The sequence below is a fragment of the Pteropus alecto genome, unplaced genomic scaffold (genome assembly GCF_000325575.1).
Source record: "Pteropus alecto unplaced genomic scaffold, ASM32557v1 scaffold48, whole genome shotgun sequence".
Taxonomy (NCBI): Eukaryota; Metazoa; Chordata; class Mammalia; order Chiroptera; family Pteropodidae; genus Pteropus; species Pteropus alecto.
Genome location: NW_006442110.1, coordinates 233099 through 246142, shown reverse-complemented (window position 1 = coordinate 246142; position 13044 = coordinate 233099). Strand labels below are relative to the sequence as shown.

The following is a 13044-nucleotide window of genomic DNA, read 5'->3' as shown; positions in this document are numbered from 1 at the left end:
GCCGAAGCTGGGAATCCGCTCCCGGCCACTTTTCACTTCCAAATGCCCGTATTGATTCCTCCGCGACTCCCATCGATCCTGTGGCTTGAGAGAAGCTTCTGCCTGGAAGGCGTGAGGGAAGGACGAAGCGGAGAGGACAGTCTATTAGGCCGACAGCAGGGAGGTGGCCGGAGAGGGGAGACCCGCCTGCCACCACCTCAGAAGCGGGGGGCCCAGCGCAGCGCACACCGGGGCCCAGTGTTATCCGCTCACGCACCCGCCTCCTCCTCCCCTCTCATGCTGGCTCTGCTTTCCAGGGGCTCTGGAGCCTGTGCCTCCCCAACCCACCACGTTTTAACCGTCACCTCACTCCCTGTCAAGTCTGGGTACCCCGATACTCCACAGAGTGCCCAGCAGGGAGCGGAGGTCCAGACACGACGGTGAGTGGACGGTCCGTAAACACCCAATGCTCTTGGACTGCCCGTCATCCTCGTGAGCTCCAGGGGTGCCCCTTCTCCTGCAACGCACCCCCTTTCTGCGGGGCTTCTGTGGACGCCTGCCTAGCACGGTCCCCTTGGAAGGACCTTGCAGCTCCCGTCTTCATGGAGGGGTGCCGGCCAGCCCTCTCACGCAGGGAGGGGGCTGTGATGACCGCAGGTGGCCGGGGACCGCAATCGTGAGACAGGCCCCGAGGGCCGGGCTCCTTCCTCCCGAGGACTGGAGCCCGGCTGCGCCAGCCCCTCTTCCCGCCACATCCCTTCCCTGCAGACGATGTTCCCCTCTCCCTTCTCAGGGTTGGCACAAGGATCAGCTGAGTAACCGACGGCGAAGCTCGCAGTAAAGCGTCTGACGTGAAGGCGTCATTCCCGTATCAGAGGTTATCGTCACCGACTGAAAAACCAAAGGCCCGAGTCAGAGGCAGCGCGCACTTCCTTTGAGATAAAAATGGATAGTTATTCGGGAATCACTGATTCACACAGGAGCCCAAATAATATTCCCATGAGGAGCCAGAGGAAAGGGGACGATGACATCCGTAGAAGGAAGGCGTCGCTGTCGGTGCCGAGAACATCACATAGTGATGCTAATTCTGAGCAATTTAAAATGGTTCGGTCCAGTAGTCATCAGTCCAGTAGTTCCAATACCTGCTTTCCTGTTATGCTTGCAAACAGCTCCCGGCCCGGTCCCCGAGGGGTGCTGGGACCTTTTCTCATCACACAGGTTTGAGACATAGGATGTGCAAGGCAGTTTCTCTGGGATGGCCGCTCCGTTTCTGTCATTTTTCACACGATTATTCAGGCTCCTCTCTCTCAGGGGTCACGTCTGCATGTTAGCAGGAGTCTCGGTGCCTTGAGAGAGTCACCCAGAGGGACTCCGAGCCGCTGTCCGGACGGGACCCTAGGTCACCGCGTCGACCCCCCCATGCTGCGGTTTCAGACGAAGTTCACCGACTCGGTGCCTCAGACGCCACGCGGCACCACGGCGGTTAGACGGCACCAGCCGTCACCTCGGTGCCCTGTCCGCGTTCCGCTTTCATGCCGGCGGACAACTGACATGTCGCCGTTTCACCGCGGCTGATTTCCGGCGGTGACAGACGACGCACGGGGTTTTGGAGTTGGAAGAAAACTCAGTCGACCAACCTCTCGGTGAGCTGTGCAATTTTTAATACACTGGGTAACATTCTAGACAGGGAGAAATCCATTTTCCTACGCTTATTTTTATGTCAGCCCTAATAGTAATTCGGATACACGGTCTAGGAACACGTGACTGTCCCGCCCCAGAGGAAGAAGGCGCCATTGGCATCGAGGTGATGGGGAGGAAAGCGCGGGAAATATGTGGGAAGCATCTTGTGATGTGTACGACATCATGTGTGTGATATATTACATATAACAGAATTAACGGGATCTGGGTGGAGGGGAAAAAACCATCTGCCGAATGAGTGCGGATCCCAGAAACGGTGGACATTTAAATGGAAAAATCTAACTTTTTCCACTGACCCTTTTCTCTTACCTACTTTTCTCTCCAAAAGAATCCAGCGTCTGTCTCTCCCTCTTCGTAAGCTCTGGGACACCTGTCCTGTGGCATGTCCTTGATACTTCTGAGATGCCGAAGTCCGAATTTCTAAGCAACTGCCATTTTTATTCCATTGAGAGTTTGGAAATCAACTTAGTGATGATGATAGATGGGTGGGAAATCGGCCCGGCAGACTGAGAGCGAATCACACGGCACACAGGTGTGTGCGCTGCCTACGATGCTCTGCTCACGGGGGGCTGGTCTGTTGAGACACGGTTTAAACACGCGGTAAACCTGTGCCTTAACCGGGACCCGGGTTCGACGCACAGCTCCGGGGGGAGCCGTGCCAACTTACCGAACTTGGCCTAGACTGTGACTGAGGACATACTGTCTTCTTGCAGGGTCTTTCTAACAATAACCCAGGATAAAAAGGTCCCCAAGTGCAGATGGCTCCTGTCGATGAGTCGGGGTACCGGGTGGTGAAGTGTCTGGAGGAATATAGAATGACTGTCAGAGGGAGCAGGTCGCCAGCACCCGATCTGACCACCCTGAATTACGGGATATTCAACAAAATATCTGATACTTCTTTCTGAACAAGAACATCTCCCTACTTTGAGTTTTACCCCCTCAAACACCCTGTTTAAAATACAGATAGACCTGGGGTGTGCCGCCTTATGTGAATTATTGGGGGCAGAGGCTTGCTTCCCTGCCTGGGAAAGCCCAAGCACCCCAAAAAGAGTTAGAGGCCTGAGCGAAGTCCGTGAGAGAAGGGTGGGCAGGGAGCAGAGGGCGGGACACGGCCAGGGCGGGCATCATCTCCTTTGTGAGATGCGTGGGCTCGCGTGTTTCTTCTTTGGGGCCCTCTGCCAGCAGGAGGTGGCATGTTTGTCCCTTCCAGAGGCCGCCTCTGAGTGACGGCGGGGAAGGGGACCACGGAGGCGGAGCGTGTTCGAAGTCAGAGAAACCTTTGAGGTTTCTGAGCCAAATCGGTTTCCCAGGTGTAGCAGGTAGTGGCGCTCTGCCCTTCAAAGCACACAGCTGTTATGTAAATTTCATGAGTTTTAAAATTTTTAAAGAAAATTGCAATGCCGTTTCGACGCCGCGGAACCCTGCGTTTGGATGGGCCGCCCTCCCAGCCCCAGGCCCAGCCTGAGACTCTCCGCGTGAACCCTTGACTCTCACGGATGAGATGGTTTGTGGCATCGCCGGCCTGGGTTCTGTTCTGTCTGCGGCCGTCGCTGTGTTTTGCGTGAACGTGCCGACTACAGGAAGCAGGTGACCTCGGGGCAGCCACGATCACAGAGCGATCGGACACAGAGCCACGCGTGGCGGCTTTCCTGCCCCAAATGCGCAGCTCTGTGCAGACACCCCCCCTCCACCGATCCCTCCCCGTGTCCGCGGGGCTCCCTGAGGACCGTTTTTTTCCTTCTCTGTGTACATACTTTTCTCCACTCGGCGGAATGCTCATAAAAAGAACAACTATTAGATCGGTGGTATTTGTCTTCCCGAAGGAAACTGTTTGCTTTACCCCGATCCCCTCCCCTAATTCAATCTGACTTTTCCGGCCGCTTCGATTCTTCCTGGGGAGACGCTCACCTTTTTAAAACCGGGCCAGGGAGCGAAGCGGATCCTTGAAACACGCTACCTGTGTCCCTGTCCGAGGAAGTTTTCATAGGCTTCCGTCGATCTGGTTAATATTATTTCCGTCCACATTCCTCGCATGGTTCTGGAAAGACCGATTCCAGGAGCCAAAATGGTGGTCTATGAAAAAAGTGTTGATTGCGGCATTGCTTAAAAGTAGAGATTGGGGAACAAATTTTAAATACATTAGTAGAGGAATAAATACATTGTAGAATCATGCAGTACGATGCTCTTCGGTGCAGAGGGAAAGCCGCATATATCCATGTGGATAAACCTCACAAATACTGAGCTGGCTGTGAATTGAGTTGTAAGGTCCACACTGGGTGGTGTCATTACAAAGTGTAAAAGCGTGATACGCTCTTACCTAGCCGGACGCAAATTAAGGTCGCTTAAGCAATTTCTAAAACGTGTGGCGTAGTGGACACCAGGTGCAGAGTGGGCCTGGGCTCTGGCGGGGGGTCAGGTAGGGAGGAAAAATGCAGTTATTGACAGGGAGGCGGGAGACCCACGCTTCGCTCCTTACCCGGGGTGGGGGAGGGGATGGATGGCTCATGCGGTCTTTTGTGCTTGTCGGAAATATTTCATGCTTCCCAGAGAGAGAGGACGAGGACAACAGGATAAGGAAAGTAATCAAAGAAACGAAAGTATGTCCAAGAATTTTAAGAGGACACACCTGTTTTCCAACCGCGCTGGCCCACAAAATGGGACAGATGCCACAGATGCCATAAGACCCAGAACCGCCCGTAAGATTCACATTGAACATGGAATTGTAGAAAAATATGAGGACGTGATCATAAAAGCCAGAGGGAAACTGAATATATATTTTATTCTCAAGAAATAGATAAGCCGTGAAAGAAAGCACAAGAACTTAAAATGGTTATACGTTAGTTACAGAGGCGCTCGGACCTGTCGGCGGCTCTAATGATGGAGTAAAGATTGGAAGGTAATCAGGGGTCCTAGGGTTTCCTCCCAAATGCATCGCAGGCTAACGGCGGGGTGCCGTGCAGATCGCTTTCTCGTTTGCCAGAAAGCGTCCCAGACACAAAATCTGTGTACAAACGCCTAGTACGATGGAGGCGATTCAACTACCTACCACGGTGGACAGAGAATAATGTTTTCTACTCGTTTGTCTGCAGGTAGCCGATTGAACAAAAAGCGCGTGTGTGAGATCCCAGCCAGAAATATTTCCTAGTAATAACATATAAACTATCGCGTTCCTTTGTGGGTTACCTAGTTTTCTTCCCTCTTACCAGTTCAAAAAAATTTTCCTTTATGTGTAACTTAAATCACATCGGGCTTTCTGAGCGGCTTACCACAATCTTAGCGGCCCTGAGTTAAAAAAAACCTCTGTTCGACACGAGATTTTTTCTGGTCGTGCGCAAAGCTTCCTTCAAGTGCCTTTTCAAAGGTTTTTGAACATGGGATATCCCGAGCGGGCCTCTCGTACTGCTGCTGAATTTCGTAATTCTTCGTGCTTTCACCCAAATCCGTCACCTCTGCGGTCAGCCTCCTTCCACTTCGGTCCGGTACCGGCCCTCCTCCTCGAAGCCCACTCAGCCCCTCCACTCAGGGGACAAGTCAGATTTGCTTGACAAATTAAGTGCACAGGTCTAAGTTGCAAACGCCGTGGTGTTTGCTTTGCTGCATGGAATTCTCGGCGAAGGTGAGAAGCCACCGCAGGGACCCGAGGGGTCCTGCCCAGCGCCTGGCTTGTTCGTTTCCCTTCCGGCCAGTGCCCCCCCCACTTCCCCTCCTGAGATGTTTGACTATCTCCGGGGTTCTGTCCGCATTCACTTATCCCCATTCATTCCGCAGAACGCTGCGTTGGACACGCGCTGTCGACATCAGTGGTCGAGGCACTGAGCACACACCCGTGGGAAAATGGACATCACCGCTGGGACGAGGCGTATCTGGCAGGCTCTGAACTGGGCTCCGATGGCCCCTCTTCCCGCGTCACCGTGCCTCGTCCCCCTGGACTGCAGTGCCATGTGGAGAAGGGGGCAGGGACCCGGCAAATCAAAATATAGTGACGAATTGCTCGGAGCATTCTTTGCATGCGACATTTTTTTTTTTCTTTTAGGCGAGGCAGCCCTTGGCTGACCTCACAGATCGCAAGGACCTTGTCAGCTTACAATCCCTTATTTTTTATTTTTTTACGCCTACAGCATCTGGTCTTCCTAGGTGGCCTCCTATCCAAGGACTAACCAGGCCCGACCCTGCTTAGCATCTGAGATCAGACGGGATCAGGCTTGTTCAGGATGGCGTGGCCGTAGGCCATATGCAACCTTGAAGCTGGACAATGGAGCCAGTTTTGACAGCTTCCAGGCGCAGGTGCTCCCCACCCAGTGCTCCCCACCCAGTGCTCCCCACCCAGTGTGACCAGTGCTCCCCACCCAGTGTGACCAGTGTTCCCCACCCAGTGTGACCAGTGCTCCTCAGAACGTGGTGTGATCCACCATCAAGTCCTTGAGAAGCGGGGCAGGTGTTTCACGCAGACGGGAGTTTGGGCGCACGCGGTCCCAAGATCTCGATTGTACCTTTGCTTTGTATTTTAAGCTCTTAGTTTATTGGTTAATAGTGCGAATATATCCCATCTCCTCAGAAATAGTAAAAGGACGTTGAGGAAAATCGTGGCAAATTAATTTCTCTCTACGGCAAGAGCAGCGATGATGCTGCGTATCTTGAGTGAGATGCTTACCTCTCTGGGCATCGGTTTTACGGACCAACATTTCCCAAGTCACAGTTTCTTCCTGTGTAAAAGGAGGATGAGAATATCCCCTTTACTAGGTTATTCTTAAGAATAATCAATTAAGCTATAAAATAAAGGCCCCAAAGTATGTTTCTCGTGAGGGGTTTCTGTGGGTAACACGTCACCTTTGGTCTCCGTAGCATTTCACAAGGATTATCTTGTCCGATTCTTCAGACAGTTTTATGCATTGGCCGGAAAGGGCATTTTTACCTCCATTTGTGAGTCGAGGAAACTGAGGTTCGACAATATCAATGGCCATTTTCAGAGTGACTGTTTAGCAAGTGGTATTTATTGAAACTTCGGCATTTTAATCACACTTTGGTCCCTTTGCCTGTTGAATAAAGAAACAGCCAGGCTGAGGAGTCAGGGCACGTCTTTGCCTACGAGAGGGATGGCGTGGCAAACGGACGTTAAACCCAGCAAGTTAAGTAGCTCCATTTAGTGCTGAATTTCCGTTTTGGTGATTTAGGTAAGCGAAGGTGGCACATTTCTATTCTCATCCTTCAGGAAGCGTGAGCATGTGCTCTGCTAACGATGCCAGGACCTGGTACCCCATTGGGTGACGGCGTTGGGAGCCAGAGGAAGCAGTGACATGAAGGGCCCCCCAATTCTTGCTGTGCAGGCAGACAGCGGGCTGTAAATAGGCATAATGTTAGTGAGTCCAGAGGTGAACTAACGGAAGAAAACGGAATTTATTTCTGTGTTGTTCCTTGTCGGTCTCCTTCCTATGATTTTTAACGAAATGCCTGACCAGTAATTTAGTGACCAGCATGATTAACGCTGGCGTGGCTTTTGGGGAGAGGTGAGCAGTGAGTGACAGGGAACAGTTTTCAGCAGAAAATGCCTTCCTGGTGTGACTAGAATACTTCGGGAACTCAAAGACTAAGCCTGCCCTCTGCTGGAGCCCAGAATCACGCCGCCGGCTGCCTGATGAGCGGAGGGAAGGCAAGGTTCCCCCCACCCCACCGTGCTTCTGCTTTGCACGTTTGAAATTCAAGCCCCCTTCCGCGAGCTTGGTTAATCCACTATCGTGTCTGTTCCAAGCAAGGATCCAACTATGTGAAGCCAGTGTCTTCAAAGGAGGGTTTCAGTGCCCGTGCGGGACGGGCTTTGTGGCAAGTGACCGGTCTGCAGGGTGGCCACGGGGGTGACGTCTGGCCTCATGCATTGCGCAAAGTGGAGCCATCGACTCACGGGCTGTCAGGCGTTCTTGGAGTTTTGGATTTGTGTTAGGGACTTAATATGACCCCAGGAATAAAATCGTGCCAGAATCTAAGACGTCGAACACATGGCAGAGCCGGGAGTCGAAGGGAGGGGTGGTGAAAGGGACAGGATGCTGGTCACTCGCCTTTGGGAGAAACCGCGCTCCCAGGGCACCGGCTCTGAGCATCGCCAGTGCAGAAAGTGTTTAATCTAGGTATTTCCAGTAATATCTGTCAATTGTTGACTGTCAGCCATGTGATGTGAGTGTGACAAAAGTTAAACGAATTTAGTATCTCTACAGACCTGCGAGACTGACCTTCTTACATCACGGTTTAGTTTTAAGAATATGGTGACAAGTGGCTTAACCGAATTCGGTGCGCTCAGAAGAGAGTGCATGCAGGATTTGGACTCAGGTTCGTCCGACGCTCAAGCTCACGTCTGCACCCTGCCACCTCTCCAGGGTCTGTATGAACCTAAAGCCCTGCCACCCCGTAGATGGAGTTCAGCTCTGTGGCCGGCAATCTGGAGGGCCAGCGGGGGTCCTCCCAGACAGCTTGCCTTTTATAGCTCTCTGTGGTTCCCAGGGGAGCCCACCACCTGCACCTGCGTCCAGGTGGGGATTAAGGAGGCTAGCTTTGGGAAGGGGGCTCCCCAGGAGAAGAGAGACACGTTATTCTCGGAGGGGTGAAATGAATAGGGCCAGGGCGAAGCTGCCCAACAGGTGGGGATGATGCGTCCGCACGCTAAGCCGCTCCCGGAGCTGGGCGGGGGTGGGACCCGGCATCTCACCGGGCACGGGGCCTCTTCCTGGCCCCCCTGAGTGGCACATCCCGGAGGTCAGGGTGCAGTCGCAGCAGCCAGAGGCTGGGTGTGGAGCCCGGTCTGCAGAACTGATCCGTGTTTTTCTCTCCTCTGCATTTCAATGGCTCTGGCCCCTCGGACGGGGATAGAAATTAGCAGGTAATTACACACCCGAGCTTAACTGTGCCCGTGGCTGAGTCAGGGAGGAAGAAGCGGGAGTTACGTTATTATATCGCTGTTGCTGAAACAGGAGAGAGATGAGGTAGAGACACGGGGTAAGGGGGACACGACATTATGCAGCAAGGGATGTCTACGTGTCGCCAAGAACACGTGCTGAGCGAGATGACAGATCACAGGTCAGGGCACACGAGCCCCCGTCAAGTACCGTCCGTCACCTTACGCCAACACAACCTCTTGGAATAACGGGTGGGAAACTTTTCCAAAACCCATAACGAGAAAGCAGTCCATGGCTGGGTTGAAGCCTCAGAGGCCACACTTCACCCGTAGCTGATTTTGCTGGAAGGTGGCGTTTTCTTCGGTTCAAACTAAATTAATTTGACAGTGTTGTTCTGGCTGTTTGAGCTTATGAATGACGTTCTCCCCCATTTAAAAGTGGGACATTCGGAGCTTTTGAAAAACGTGCAGTACCCAACTCCAGTGGTTCTCAAACTTGCCATGAAAATCACCCGCGGGATTGTTAAACCGGGCTGCTGGCCCCTCCCGCAGAGCTTCCGATTTAGCAGAAACGATGCCCTGGGTCCAAGGACCCCAGTGGCAAAATCCGTCCACACGGATGTGTTCCCAGCCGTGACAAAATTGCCCTTCTGTATAATATTACTCTGATAATCATCATATTTTAATCCGGAAGATTAAATAACACATACGTGCGAAGGCGTTATGTCATGAGTCGCCCCTGGGGTTCGTAGGTGTGTGTCTTGCCTGTGAGTTGAGGCCTCGAGACCATCGCTCCTTGTTGCGGTGGACGACGAGGAAGCAGGATGCGTGGTTGAGCTGACGGAGCCTGAGGACCAGGGTGGCAGGTGGACCAGGCGGCCTCGTCAGGCTCAGAAGGAAGGTCACAGCAGCTGGGACACTGTCCTCTCCGGCAGGCTCTCCTCTCCTTTCTGCAGCCACAGCTGCATATCGAGTGGACAGCAATAGAATCTTTAAAGTCGATGGTACCCGGGTACCAAAATAATTTTGGGGGGATGGATGTGGTGGTCCCCAAACTCCAGCATGCATCGGAATCACTTGGGGGGTCTCACTGTACACAGATTGCTGGGGCCCACGCAGAGTGTCTCACTCAGGACATCTGGGTCTCATGCCGGCGGCCCCCAATCTGCATTCCTGATTTCAGGTCTATATCAGAAACAGGTAGAAACATTCTACGTTGACAAAGTGAAGATGATTACTTAGAACATCTCAGACACGTGACTTTGCTCGTGTCCAATAATGACAGCTCTGGAGAACCATCACATCCTGGGGGCTTTATGAAAAAGAAACAGTTTTACTAAATGTATACATTTGCCGCTTCGACTTTGTACAGGGGCAGAATTTATACAAGACGCTGGTTTCAATGAAGACCGCCTCTAAAATTCAGTGTAATGGCCCATCCCAGCTTGCTTCGCCCAACTGTCTGCAAACAGATGAAATTGTGGTAATTTCAATTAGTGCTCTCAATTACTAATTTCATTAAAATACCTGAGAAAAGATACAATTCCGAGTTCACGAAAGAGTGGCTATGAGTAAAAAATCTTCATATAATTTGGGGGGAGGGGCTGTAATGTTAAATCATAGATTAGAGAATTGAATTAAAGTTTGTTGAACCCTTCGGAAAAAAACCTTCTGCTTTCCTTAAAGTAATTCATGTGCTTTACTCTTGAATTTGGTTGTGGTACTTGTATTAATTTTGGTATTAAATAGGAAATTTCTTGAGGGTGGGATAAATTTAAAAAAAAATTCTATATAATACGTAGTTAACATTTATACATTAAATCGGAGTTTCATCTTTTACTGTAAGAAAGTGACTTGGAAACGAACAGTTAGAGCTGCGAACGAAAGACTGGCTTTGAAGTCTCCGGCCACACCACCCTGAACACGCCCGATCCCGTCTGATCTCGGAAGCTAAGCAGGGTCGGGCCCGGTTAGTCCTTGGATGGGAGACCACCCAGGAAGACCAGGCGCTGTAGGCGTAAAAAAAACAAAACAAAAAAACGAAAACAAAAAAACAAAGCCAAAGAGCAAGCACAGTCCAGATAAAGGTCATGAAAGGCTGCCCTTGAGAGGCGGACCACAGATGTGACCTAAAGCTGAGAGGAATAGACGGCGAGAAGCGTCTGCCGGAAAACAATCCATGTTCCAAACACAAGGCGTTGCTAAGGGAAGTCGAATCTTCACATCCACACAGTGCAGCGGGGAAAGAGCATGCATTTCCGCCTAGGATTCCATAAACGTCCATCACAGGCGCCTGGGATTGGGCGGGGGGCTATATTTGCCTTGAGCAGGAGCAGCCCCCACCCCTGAGTCCTTCATGGACTTTGGGGGAGCTTTTCTCATCGGAGTCCCACCTGCGCATCTGGAGGCAGGAGGCATGTCGGAGCAGCAGTCCCGTTTATGGGGCCCAGTTCCATTAGGGACAGGAGATGAAAACGCCTTCTCCTGTAAGAAACCCAAGCGAGGGCCAGAAAGAGAGCAGAGCCCCCCACCCAGCACCCCCACAGAGCCCTGCGGTTGGAGGGCAGACAGAAGCGCCCTGCCAGGTAATGAATTAAAGCGCCGGCCACCCTCACCATCGAATCGCCGGCTTAACAAATAACACGCGATGACGGGGATCCCTTGAGCACAGTGCGAAAGGCTTTGCGGGGGACGAATCCCCGGTCTTGAGCACTTTTTTATTTTACTGCTTATACACAGAGATGCATTTTTCGTTTGAAAGTCAGAATATCACTGATTTTATCACCGAGTTACATGAGTAACGTCCAGGAAGTTTCCCGATGAGAGTCTCAATCCGCACGTGACAGATGACCTGAATAATCGAGGTCCTCTTCTTCGAGATTCAAACCGTCACATCTCCTTGACCGCCCGCTCTGCGTTTTCATTCCCATTCCACATGCTAAGTTCAGGCTGCTCACGCTCATTTTTCTTGTGCCGAATGAGGCATTGAATTAAATTTTCCAAATACAAATGAAAGGGTATCTCTGTATTACCAGGAAGATTTGTGTCTCGTTAAACAATACAGTGGTCGGAGTCCAATGAGTTCGCAAGAGCTACTCACACCAAATTGGGTTTGCCCATATTTTAAAGCTTTTTCGCATTTCGCTTATGTATTTATTCTACACGACCGCATAAATCTTAAAGCAACTAGAGTCAGCTGAAAAGAGAAATGTTCTAAGCATTCGCCGTGAATAAAAGATATTCAGGGACATAGGCTGGGGAAGATTGGGAACAGACTGAAATAAGCAGCGATAACCGATGAGCTCTGCTGATTTAACACACTTCCAGGAAAGGGTAGGCTGGCAATCACTCGACGTAGCGATTTTTCTTTCTGTGTAAAATGTTTCTCTTGCTAAAGAAACTCTCAAATGCAAAGTGATGGTCACCGTGTGTTTTAACCGTCTACGATTCACTAACTGAATATGTATCAGTGTTCTTGGCCAAACAGAAGTAAAGGAAAGATGATTCTAAGACGGAGAGAGTTACCTTGAAACGTAAATGGATGAAAACGAGAGCTTGTTGCCTAAATGTATTTTCCTATAAGTGAATGTCAAATACACATATTTAAGTCTTTTTCTCAGCATTGCAAATTTGCTCTCGGGAGTGGTGACGCCAATTTACGGTCCTAGAAGCAGTGTACAGAAATGCTACTAAATCTGACTCATACCAAAATGAGTTTGTGTTGCTTTGAGAAATATTTCATTATTGGCTTCATTTGCATTATTTTCGTTTATATCGTCCAGTTGTTTTGCTTCTTTCTAATTTACTGTTCTCATTCCTTGCCAATCGCTTGACTAATATTTTATCAGTAATTAATATTTCAGCTCTTACAATGCAATATTCTTGTGGTTAATGGTTTTATTATTTGTTTCATAGTTTGTCTCTTTTTTTGAGATACAGAAGTGTTTTTTTTATGTTGCATTTAATCTTTTCCTTTACAGTTTCTGCATTTTTAGAACTGCCTTCCTACTCTAAAATTATATAAATTTTTATCTTTGTTTTCTTGTAGCTTTTAATGACTTTATTTTTCTGCATTCAAATCTTCAAACCATTGGATTTTACTTCATAATAGTGAGTGAGGAAGAGATTTTACCTTATTTTTTTTTTCCCCAAAAATGATGTCGGTTGTCACATCTTTCGAAATAATGCTTTCTTCTCTGATTAAAAACCCACTTTACTCATATGGTAAATTATTATTTATATTCATGGTTATAATTCAGAGACAAATTTTAGTTTAGAAATAGACACAAGTATTGAAAGAAATTTTAGGACATATAAGGTGTGTTAATAGTCATCGCGCCTCTAAAAATTCAATTTGTAATATTCGACTGTCCTCTAAATTTAACTTTAACTTTTATTCTAATGAGCTTAATCTTCTTCCCTGAAGACTTAAAATATTGAGCAGCTTCTTTCTTTCCTGTGCTTATTTGGCTTTTCAGATTAATGCT

At 49.8% G+C, this 13044-nt stretch overlaps 2 pseudogenes; one reads left to right on the top strand and one right to left on the bottom strand.

Annotated features, from left to right (window-relative positions):
* Window positions 1-5786: 5786 nt before the first annotated feature.
* LOC112469977 lies at window positions 5787-5905 on the bottom strand (annotated as a pseudogene).
* Window positions 5906-10456: 4551 nt separating this feature from the next.
* LOC112469947 lies at window positions 10457-10575 on the top strand (annotated as a pseudogene).
* The last annotated feature ends 2469 nt before the right edge of the window (window positions 10576-13044 follow it).